We start from the raw sequence: 11,739 nt of genomic DNA on the forward strand, positions 1-11,739 counted from the left end.
GCCGTGATCTGCTTACTCTTTTTATGATTGTCTGTGTCCTCCCTTTTGTTGTGTTGTTGAGCTGGAAAGTTATCAGTACTTACCCTAAATATTACAGCATTTGGATGTTTGCAGTCTGCCAGTATCCCAAGATGAATATTGTGATGGAGAAGGCAACTTCCTGCTTCTGATTCCCATGTATTGTTCGTGTTGGAAAGATCTAGGCAATGATTGTTGTATTGTTCACATTTTTCATTCAGCTTGATCTCGGTACAATTGTCTCAAATGTCTTTTATGGTGAGAGGGAGCGTTATAGTCATGTTGCCAAGTATGGGCTGGTTCATAGGGTTGAGTGGGGGAATTGGGTGTTTTCTTGCCTGAGTCATGGGTCAGTTAGCACTATTTATATCAAATGTGGCCTGAATGCTGTTTGAAACTGGAGATACTGATGACCTCAATGATGTGAAAAATTGGAGATACCGTATGGCCTCAATGGTGTTTGTAATCAAAATCTGGATTGAACAGTGTCTGTATAGACTGTAGTTCAAGTTTTGTATAGACCTTTTGAAAAGTTTTCGAGGCAAGAAATCTGTTGTATTAATATTGTCTGATTTGTAATAGAGAAACTGCTATGAGGTGCTTTGGACTACTTGGGAATGAATTTTTGTCTCAGATGTCGATAGTCTGTACTGTGGTAGACAATAAGATGATTTCTTTTCTCAGGGATTGCAATTGCTTTCCGGAAGATGGGGTATACCTGTTCATGGTACTTCTTTCGACATCAAGTTGATAAACCTTCCTTAGACTTGAGTTTTGTTTGGTTCTTGTTCGTTGGGTGATGATAAAAAATGTAATATTCATTTGTATTTGTTGATTTTATACTCATGGAACTTGTTTCTTATTGTACTCAGTTCTTTTGATGCAAGAAAGAACAACATACTAGTTTGAGCTTGAGGTACTTGAAGCGGCAGCAGCTCTCTTCTCAAGCAGTATCTGTTCTAGTTCTCAAGTGTAATATGAGTAAATTTAGAATGTACTGCCGTTTGACAATACTTGTAAGCACTTTGAAGCAAATGTGGCCTGAATGCTGTTTGAAACTGGAGATACTGATGACCTCAATGATGTGAAAAATTGGAGATACCGTATGGCCTCAATGGTGTTTGTAATCAAAATCTGGATTGAACACAGTGTCTGTATAGACTGTAGTTCAAGTTTTGTATAGACCTTTTGAAAAGTTTTCATAAGAGGTACTTGAAGCGACAGCAGCTCTCTTCTCAAGCGGTATGTGTTCTAGTTCTCAAGTGTAATATGAGTAAATTTAGAATGTACTACCTTAGTTGTCATTTCATCATCCAACAACAACTCTAATGTGTTCAAAAAACTTGGCTACCTCCACCATCGTTGCCCGATGAGAGATAATCCTTCTCCCTTCTCCTCTTCATTTGGTTATCCTTTGCCATCATACTAGAATACAATCTCCTCCACAATTGTAGTCTTCATCTCAAGGACTTCACATGACAAATGAGTCTCTCTTTGTGGTTAATTGTACTATACCTTGCGTGCCAACATTCATAATTCTTGTTGTTGAACCAAGCTCTCCAGTTGCAGCAATAAGCTCGACACCTTTGTCTTATTGATTGCATTCTTTGAACAATGTTACTCAAGCCAATCCTTAAACCTTGGATTGATCAACCGATCTCTAAAGAACATTGCATCATGATGTTGTTCATCCCCTCTTCTACAATTTCTCTCTTATAGATGCATTCTTTGATTGTTCAAGGCCTCCTCCTTAATGACATTTGAGGGATAATTTTGCCTCCTTCCTTGTCTTAACATAAACTTGGTTTTGTTATCCATCTTTCACATGGCTGCTAGGATCCATGGTCACTTCTGAAAATTTCTTGCAAGGTTATCTTGGCTTCATTATGCATTGTTTTTTCCTTTTGGAAACTCATCCTTCCTTGAGGATTGTCTAGCATCTACTACCTCAATTTGGATTTCTTGGATCAATTTAGTGCTCTCGTTCTCCTTTTGGACCAGTTGTCCATTCTCCTCACATGCAAAGCATGCATTCACATAAAATTCACCAATTTTAAAAATAAAAGGTTACCTGGCCTCTTCTGATGCCTCCAACATCAAATTTTGTCTTCCTTCCATGCTTTAGGAAGGTACTCCTTCTCTTTCTTCTATTCTTATGACAACTATGAATGATTGTCCCTCTTGAAAATCCTTATCATCTGCATCTATACACATAGCATCAGTATCATAATCACCAAGCTCTTTAGCCCCATATGGTATATATGTTACGAGCACTTCTAGCTAACCTCCCATGAGACTTTCATTTATTGTCTCATCGACATCCTCTTTGTGTAGCTCCCTCTACTGTTATGATGCTTTTTCCACCATATCTTCTATCAACAAATCCATATGTTGATTTGAACTCTTTATGCAGTCCATGAGACTCTCTGATAGTCTCTCTTCAACATCTTCCTCATCATCAAGGACTATTCCCTGCTCTGGTTCAAAATAGTGAACTAATTCAACTTTAGGCTCAACAGGTGCTTCATCTTCCTCCCTAGCTTTCTAGCTTTAGGGGGCTTCCTCTTAAAATCTTTTTTCTGACAAGTAATTTGGCCTTCTTCCTTAGGTCCCATCTCTACCTTTGGTATTCTCTTTCAAGCCTCATTTTGACTATGTTGAATCTCTCCTTCAACTCATAAATCTCCTTTTCAATTTCTTCTTTACTCATGCCATTTTCCTTGGCATGCTTCTCCCTTTTGTTATGGCCTCTCTTTGAATTATGTCCATCAGTAGCCATCTTCTTTCCTCCTTTCTTGTGAGCTTTCTCTTGCTCATTGTGAGCTACACTCAAGCCCCTTTAACAATTCTTCTCCATCACTTGTTACCCAATATCTCACCCACTTCACCTCAACCTAGGCTTTTGGTATTCCTCTGGTTCCCTCCTCTGGAACCCACTTGAGCATGCTCTGGTCTTCTATGGCTTCTACACTTTTCTCACCTTTTGAGAACTCCACTTGTTCTCTTCTCTTTGAGGACCTCAGCTAGAAACCTTCTATGTTTTGTTTTGTAGCCTATTTGTCGTAAGTTTCTTGCCATACACTTTAAGAACTTTATTGGTCCTCTGTTACCACTCCTTCTACTATTACCACTGTAAGGATTAACTCCTTGTATACATTTAAAAAAAAATACAAACCAGTTACCTACTAGTTCCTTAACCTCTGAGGTCTCAATATCTCAGTTCTTCCTAGCTCTACACTTGGTTGGTACTTCTTTAATATGCTCCAATCCTGTATTCCGTTCTCAATCTCTTTCTCTCCTCACTTTTTTTCTTAGGTTCCTCTTGCCCAAAATTTTCTTGGTTTCTTTGTCTCAACTTTGATGTCTCTTCTTCACGAGCAATCTTATAAATCTTTTTGGTTCACTGCAGAAACCTCCTCAATCACTTGTCAATCCCCAAGAGCATCAATATTGCTCTAGTACCACTTAATGCATACCTTTTGGCTACTCTCATATTTCCATCATTCAACGTAGTCCATCTCATTCATTCACCTTCCCATTTTTGGCTCTTCCGGTCCCTTTTTCTAGCAGCCTTAACTGTGGAACCTTACGTTATGACCCACTAGTCAATTGCTCTATTCCTTTGACCTTTGACATAACAAACAATCTTGATTTTCCCAGATTTTCCACAAGTTATTTCTCACAGTGACTATACTCGCCCCTGTCTTGCGTTCTAAACCTCCCTACTACCTTCAACACAACCACCCTTAATAAATATCTTCGCATAACCCACTTAGTTGTTCTAGGTCACTAGACAGTTCTCAACCTCCTTAGTTGAAGATTTGTTCCCACTGTGCCTTGAAACCTCACAGAATTTGCTTAAAGTGTGTAATAATTCTCCCAGGCCAAACTTGAAGTCAACACACACACCTGTCTCCTGGTATTTGAAAGCACTCAATCTCAATAATAAAGGTGCTTAGGCCTAACTTTACTCATATTACACTTGAGGTACTTGAAGCGGCAGCAGCTCTCTTCTCAAGCGGTATGTGTTCTAGTTCTCAAGTGTAATATGAGTAAATTTAGAATGTACTGCCGTTTGACAATACTTGTAAGCACTTTGAAGCAAATGTGGCCTGAATGTTGTTTGAAACTGGAGATACTGATGACCTCAATGATGTGAAAAATTGGAGATACCGTATGGCCTCAATGGTGTTTGTAATCAAAATCTGGATTGAACACAGTGTCTGTATAGACTGTTGTATAGACTGTAGTCTAATTATGTATAGACTGTTGGTCTTAAGAGCATGCGATCATTGATCAAGCCATCATGACCCATGGCAGCTTTGAAGGGATAAAAGGAAGAAGTGTTGAAGCCAATGCTGCCATTGGAGTTTGATTCTTGAATATCATGGAGATTAAGAAGAATTATGTTCCATGCTCAAGGTTAATTACATTAACGTTTTATGTGCTTACTCTACAAATGAATTTGAACAAGTTTTTCATGGAAACCTTTCGAAAAGAGAAAAAAGACCTTGCATTATAGTTTATTGGTGGATTCCTATATTTTCTTGGTTGTTGTTACATGTTGACTATTGGAAGATCTGTTTATATTACTGAGAATCTTTCACATGAAAATGGAGCAGTAAAGGACATATTAACTGTTATACGCTTTTGATTTTTCTGCCTTTGAGAACCTTGTGAGTTGTATGTCATTGAAGGGTGACTTGGTTTGAATAGTTAGCTTTGGAGAGCAGTTAGAGGAAGAAATAACTCAAACCCAAACTCAACAATGGAATTTTTATCAATGTGTCCATTCCAATAGATTATTATTCTAAATCTGGATGATGTGGCAACAATAATTATACATTTTTTGGAATGTACCTCAGTGAATGATCACCTTTTGTAATATTTTAAGTGCCGCTACATAGATATGTTATTTCTATGCTTAATTAATTGCATTGATGTGCCATAGAGCAATGCAATGCATCTGGATACTTGAAGTCTTGGAATTGGAGAGCAGCATTTGCTTGATTCCTTGGTAGCTGTTTGAAGATCCTAACCAAACTGATGTTTCTTTCAGAATTGTGGTTCTTTGTCATAGTAGTATAGTACGCTGTTCCTGAGATTACCTTTGGTTCTGTTCTGAGATCTGTAGAGAATTGTTGAGCAAGGGGGAGGATAGCTTCATCTTAATTTTAAAGCATCCCTCTACCCAACGTTAAGCTTGATGGGAAGAATTATCCTATCTTCAAGTGAAGGGTGCTAAACATATAATTGAAGAATTGATTGTTAAGACTTGTGGAGGGTAAGAAGACAAATTGCACTGTTGCTAAAGAATTAGTAAAGCTTTTGGCGCACAATGAAGATGTGCAGTACATTATAAGTTTTACTATTGCAGATCATATTGGTCCTCAAATTAGAAGTTTGATTAGTTCTTGTAAGATTTGGACTAGGATTCTCTAACAGAACAAGGATTCTCTATTCTAGGAAATGGCTGTATGCATTTTAAATGATTGGTTGTGTATATCACTGTTTATACGATACGTATTCAGGATGTGCAAGATCAATTTGGAGCAGTTGATGATAGAATTGATCCTAAAGTTCGTAGTGCCACTTTTCCAATGGTTGAAAAAAATGTTTCAGCCATTTGTGACCAGTGTGAATGCCACTGATAAAGTGGCTAACTTTCTTGGTGGAATGTTACTGCAGAAAGAACATTGCTGGAACAGATTCACTTAAAAGAGTGTATACCGAGCACTTACACTGAAATCACTAAGAAGAAAGGGAAGAAGTCTGCATAGAAAAGTTTAAAGGAAACTTCACAAAAAACCCTTGAAAAATGATGTTGTATCAAGCAGGGCCATTATTGCAGAGATTGTGTCAAGGCCCATTACCACAGTAAATATATATTATTTAGAACTATGTTGTAATTTTTGTCAAGGTTCATGTTTAGGTTCAACTATCACTGGCTACCCTATTCTGGAAGAGCTTTTGCTCTCCTGAAGACATCTTGATCTAACTCTTCATTCTTTGTTTTCACCTCCATAAAAAATCTCTAGTGGATTCATAAATTTTCCTTTTATTGTGACAGACTATTTTATGTGGTATTGTTGGCGTACCTCCTTCAAATGGTGTTATTCCTGAATCTCCAATGCACATGAAAGGCTTAGCTACCCTCAAACATCAAGTACTAATATATTGGAATTATCAATTGCAGCTTCTCAGGGAAAAGACACAATTCAGACATTTTATAGACGAGTAACTTACAAGTACTTTTGTTACAGTTGGTGCTTAGAAAGTTAGTGACAACAATCTGGAAAATTATGCAGAAAAATTCAACCTTAGGGCAATTATACAGAAACATGCAAGAAGCCTATGAGCAAATGCAGACCCCAATGGTTTATCAGCCTCCACCTGCCTTGGTAATGGTCTTATTTTTGAGTTTGGGTGTTTCATTTTATCTAATTTTCCTCTCCCTTTATTTATTTGTCTTGTCATGTCCCAACCATTTATGCAGGCACTTAAGGAATTGAAAGAGTCCACAATTCAGTTGGCCGCAAGTACTGGGAATATGGATGCCCCAGTTGATGAATCAATTTTTAATGTTGACAAGGACGTGGATGACCTGCTTCTTGTTGAGGTGAAAGAACAGCAATTGAGTAATTTGTTGCAATCTCTGATGGTGGTTGGCTACCTTGCAGTAATGCCCATCATTAGAAAGATCCCAACTTCTGTGCTTTGGGGTTACTTTGCCTTCATGGCCATAGAGAGTTTGCCAGGAAATCAATTTTGGGAAAGGCTATTGTTTCTTTTCACTGCTCCAAGCCGTAGATACAAGTATGAACTTTATTCAAACTATAATGTGATTGAATTTAATGCTTGTAATATAGTTTTCACCTACTTTCACATTAACATTACTTAGCTTGTGTTTCGCAACCAAGTAAAATGCAATTATCCCTTATACTTAATGAAGCCCATAAGTTGATCAATGTTGAACTGATGGTTACAGAGAACTTTAGGAGTATCATGCTACATTTCTTGAAACGGTGCCTTTCAAGACAATTGCCACTTTCACCATTTTCCAGACATGTTATTTGTTGGCATGTTTTGGTATCACATGGGTGCCTATAGATGGTCTTCTCTTCCCACTACTAATCATGTTGTAACTTGTTAGTCCCAGCGAGGCAGTATATCCTTCCCAAGTTTTTCAAAGGAGCACATCTTCAAGAATTGGATGCAGCAGAGTATGAAGAAGCCCCTGGAATGCCATGCAATATAACAGTGAGTGCAAGACACATATCAAACAAATTTTAAAAATATTACTCAATTCTATTTCATAAGCCCTGCAACATGAACAATAATAAATTGAACTGTAACATATATTGATTGCAGGAAGCTGGAATTCAGGGGTTCGGACTAGGAAGCATGGGAACAGGTGCAAATGATGGCGAAGTTTTGGATGAGATGATTACATGAAGTCGCGGTGAGGTCAAACACACATATAGTCCACAGATAACTAGCTTGAGTGATTGCACACCAATTCATGGATCCGAGTCTGCATTAAGTCCCCAAGTTGCAGAAGCTAAACAAATATATAGCCCCCATATAAGTGAGATCAGACAGACACATAGCCCTCACAGAGGGGAAAAGCATTCGGGCATTCCCCTGGTTAGTCAAGGAAAAAATATGAGTCCAAGTGCATTTGGTTTGAGGCCACATAAACCAACTTCCAATTAGGTGTTTGGAGTATAAATCCTCGGCTAGTAATCTTTCCCTTGAGTGAACATATCTTATGTTTTATAGTACATATTTTGTTGGCTTATCATTATTTAATCATTGTGCCATAAATCACTCGGTTGTATTTGGTGTGTCTTCACAAAGAACCTCTGTCCATCTCAAAGGACAGGGTAGACCATATAGTGCGTGTAAAAAAATGTAATGGAAGTCAAGCTTGAAGTATTTATGTTTTCTTGAAGCATGAAATCTATTATGTCAGTCTTGTGGTTTTGTAGACCCCGTGGTATTAAAGGGTCCTGTGAGTCGTTTGAGCTTCATAGAAAGTCATCCTTATTCTACCAGTTGGATCATAACCACAAAATTTGCAGCCTTTAATGTTTCATTGAAATAAAAAATGTGGAAATTAAACTTGACAAATGAAAAGGAAATGGTAAGGATTACAATATTAGAACTTCTGTAAATGTTTTCCCTTGGTTAGTTTTTAAAGGTAATGGCTAAACCAACAATTACCTTTAAAAAGATCCAATTCATTTCTCAGAGTGGTGCAAGTATTGCACTAGGCCCTCTTTATTTTGCATGGCCACATTTTTGTTCAGGCTAAAGTTGGATTTTTGATCTTCTTTTTTTGGTTTTTTCTTTCTTCTTGTTAACCCAGGGTTTCTGCAATAGAAGAGGGGCTGTGTATTCTTCCTGACCAATTGGCCATTGCGGTGGCACATTGATGACAACCAATCTATGTTCTGAAGGACACAATTACATTATATACCACCTCTATGCCATTTCTGTAGATCAAAGTGCCAGACATTATGCACAGATTGAAGTCAAGGACCATGTAGGCTGGTGCCACTTGTTTGAGATTCAACTCTTGGGAAGAACACCATTTCCAAGGTCCTCCAAACTTGTAAGCAGCGGCCTACAGTTCAACTCTTCATTTAGTTGAACAACACTGTTGGTGGACCATCCTTAGCATTAACCATTTTCTTACAGTGAGCTACTTGGTTCTTGATATTCCGGACAAGTAGAGCTACCCTTACTAGCACTCAACTGTGTAAAGCGCCTTTTCCAATTTTTCCTGAATCACTGCCATGTTAACTCTGTCCATTGAAGGAATGCATGCAAAAGTTTTTATATCCTTTGTTTTATGTTAAAGTGTTTGGATCAAACAGTAAACATGCAGGTATCCTCCTTTTTTTGTTAAGGGCTTTGTAGTCCCTCATACCCTAGTCTACCCAGATTGTGGAACATGTAGTTTAAGGGGTTAATTACTCTGCCTAGTGAGGCATTTTGTTGGCAACAAAGCTTGAGGTTTGGCAGTCTCAGACTTCAGTCATACATTTTAATAGAAAAATAGAGAGGCAGCATAATGTTTCAACATTAATAGAAGTCTAGTTTCCAATGAAAAGTGTTGAACAAAGAAAGCATTAAACATTCATAGCACAATTTGCCGAATATGAACTTGCCAACTTAACAAAGATTCAAATAGGTGAGATGAGATGATGAAGAGATATTCTAAAAATGTACATACACTGGCCTCACAAAGAAAGTAGGAGAGAGAATAGGAGAATTATATTAAGATTTTCAGAATGAATGTACAGAAGATTCGATGCCTATATCTATGTGCCATCCTCTTACATATTGAAGAATCAATTATGATTGAACTACATAAATAGTAATAGGTTAACAATAATATATGTATGACCAATAACATAAGAGATTATATATGAATGACTAGAATAAAACGCTGAAATAAACTAAATACAAACTGTCAATATCCAATTAACATAAAATGATATCGTGAGTACAATTTTTTTTATACGGATAGAGAGAAATGCTATCCTCTTCAAGTAACAAGTAGCCCCTATTTTATCCTAAGATAACAGCTATAATTCAAATCATGTTTTGCTAGATTCAATACCCTAGATTTAGAAATAAATGACTAAATACTACAAGGAAATAGCATTACCCCATAAGCTTTTTCAGATGCAACAATATGCTCCTTTTGTGGTTCATTGTTGGCTCCTTCATCCACTATATCATGTTACATACAGGCACTCTTGCTAGCTCATGTTGAGCTGGAAATATATATTTTTCATGACAGTAAAACATTTAGATAATGGAAATAAAGAATATGTGCATTCAAGTTAAATCAGATTTATCTTGAATGGTTGGGAAGATTTGTTATTATCTTTAATAATTTAAGTCTTGTAAAACAAACTCAGAAGGAATAATTTAAGTCTTGTAAAGCAACAAACTTGAAGAAAAACAAAGAATATGAAGCCATATACAAGGAATATGAAGCCTGTGTGTTATGTTAATTTATCAGCAGTTTTATGTTCTGTAGTATAATCTGTGAGAAAATTGGCTACAATATTCAACAGACAGGACATTATGAGTTTCTCAATTTGTGCTATTATATGTTATAGATTTTCTAACCGATATCTTGAAAACGCGGTCTGCACTTGCCATCTATGCCTGAGTTCTGCAGCGGTTTGTTACTTTCAAGCCATGCCTAATGTCATATTGTTTGTTGCAACTTTAATGTAGACAGCTAACCAGGAAGGCATTGGGTCATTCATAGAGGATGCTTAGGCATGATTCCAGGCTTTTGAAAATAATTGTGATTTCCATCACTAGTCATAGAACTTGATAGAAAGTTGGGATATTCATGAGTGTGAATTTATGTTTGTGTGTTTACATACTTTCTTATGAATTAACTAATGCTCAGTAGCAGTAGACATTGGACAAGTATATTTGTATACTTCTATTTTAAACTGAAACAAATCCAGGGCTAAAAGGAATGGATTGATTGCACTAGTCATCCTTCTATAACTTTCCAACATAGGCTGGAGTAAATAGATTGTAATTTGGGTAATTTTTCTAACTGCAAACAGGAACATACTTGTGTATTGGCAGGGAAGCTATGATGGCCATTATGTCCAGCCAGGTGATCGCACTCCCTTGATCGTGAGCACGATTGTGATCAAGATGGAAGACTTCATAGTCTAGATTGATTGTTTAGCAGTGATAGTTAGTGGGCTCATTCACAAAAGCTTCTATTTCACTAATCATTTTTATAGAGTTGTCAGATTCAATTTCCAAAGGTTTTAAGTACACTATAGAGTTGAGTTCTGAGAGAGTTGTGATTCACAGTGTTAAGTATAGCAGCTATGACACTTGAATGAAGACAAGCATAATAGAGGTATCAGACTCTGTTATAAGCTTACCTACATATTATAAGGGACTTGGTTGGTTTTTTTATAATTTTATAGACAAGTTCCATGTCGTGGAAATGTGAAAAAAAATAGTGATATTTCCACCATGTGGTTCTTATCATATATGGTTTTATACTTCTTCAAAAAATTCTCTAAGAGTTCACAATGCTAAAATTCACTAGGACTTTACAAAGTTTTATTATTTAGTGAAAGACTTGCCAAGTTCTTACAAGATTTTATAATTGAGTAAAATATTCGCCATGCCTGGTGAGAGATTCGCCAGAAAATTATATATACATATTATATTATTGATAAAATCGCCTTCCATTTTTCCTATATACCATGGAGATTCACCCAATTATTATATTTATAAATTTGGGGGGGGTTCTTAAAATTTTCCCTGGCTCCCATGAGCCAAGATCACATTCCAGGTTTTCCGAATAAGATGCCCAAGGTAGATTGGTCAAGGAATCTGCCTACATTTAAAGATGATGGTAAGAAGGATTTTGCTTTACATCTAGTTAGATTTCACATGCATATTCGCAAGTTGAAGGTGGATTTACCTGAAGATTGCATGATGAAGATATTCTTGGCCACTCTGGAAGGTGAAGCCCAATCCTGGTATGAAAATTTGCCACTGGCTTGTATTTACTGTTTAAAGGGTTTTCATGCCTTGTTCATTAAAAGATATCAAGCATCTTATCCATCATTAAATTTGGTTCATGACTGTTGCAAACATGCTTCTACTTTTATTGAAAGCCTTGAGAAATATTATGAAGATGATAATTTTATG

The 11,739-nt window shown here is 36.8% G+C and overlaps 1 long non-coding RNA gene across 1 annotated transcript; it reads left to right on the forward strand.

The window, feature by feature from the left end:
* Positions 1-6,702: 6,702 nt before the first annotated feature.
* LOC149213564 (uncharacterized) lies at positions 6,703-7,507 on the forward strand. The gene is made up of 3 exons (XR_016250347.1): positions 6,703-6,834; positions 7,172-7,278; positions 7,390-7,507. It is a non-coding gene; the product is annotated as an uncharacterized LOC149213564 (long non-coding RNA).
* Positions 7,508-11,739: the final 4,232 nt, after the last annotated feature.

This window comes from Pinus tabuliformis, chromosome 1_1 (genome assembly GCF_031772625.1).
Source record: "Pinus tabuliformis cultivar Carrire ecotype Pingquan chromosome 1_1, CPIR1, whole genome shotgun sequence".
Lineage (NCBI taxonomy): Eukaryota > Viridiplantae > Streptophyta > Pinopsida > Pinales > Pinaceae > Pinus > Pinus tabuliformis.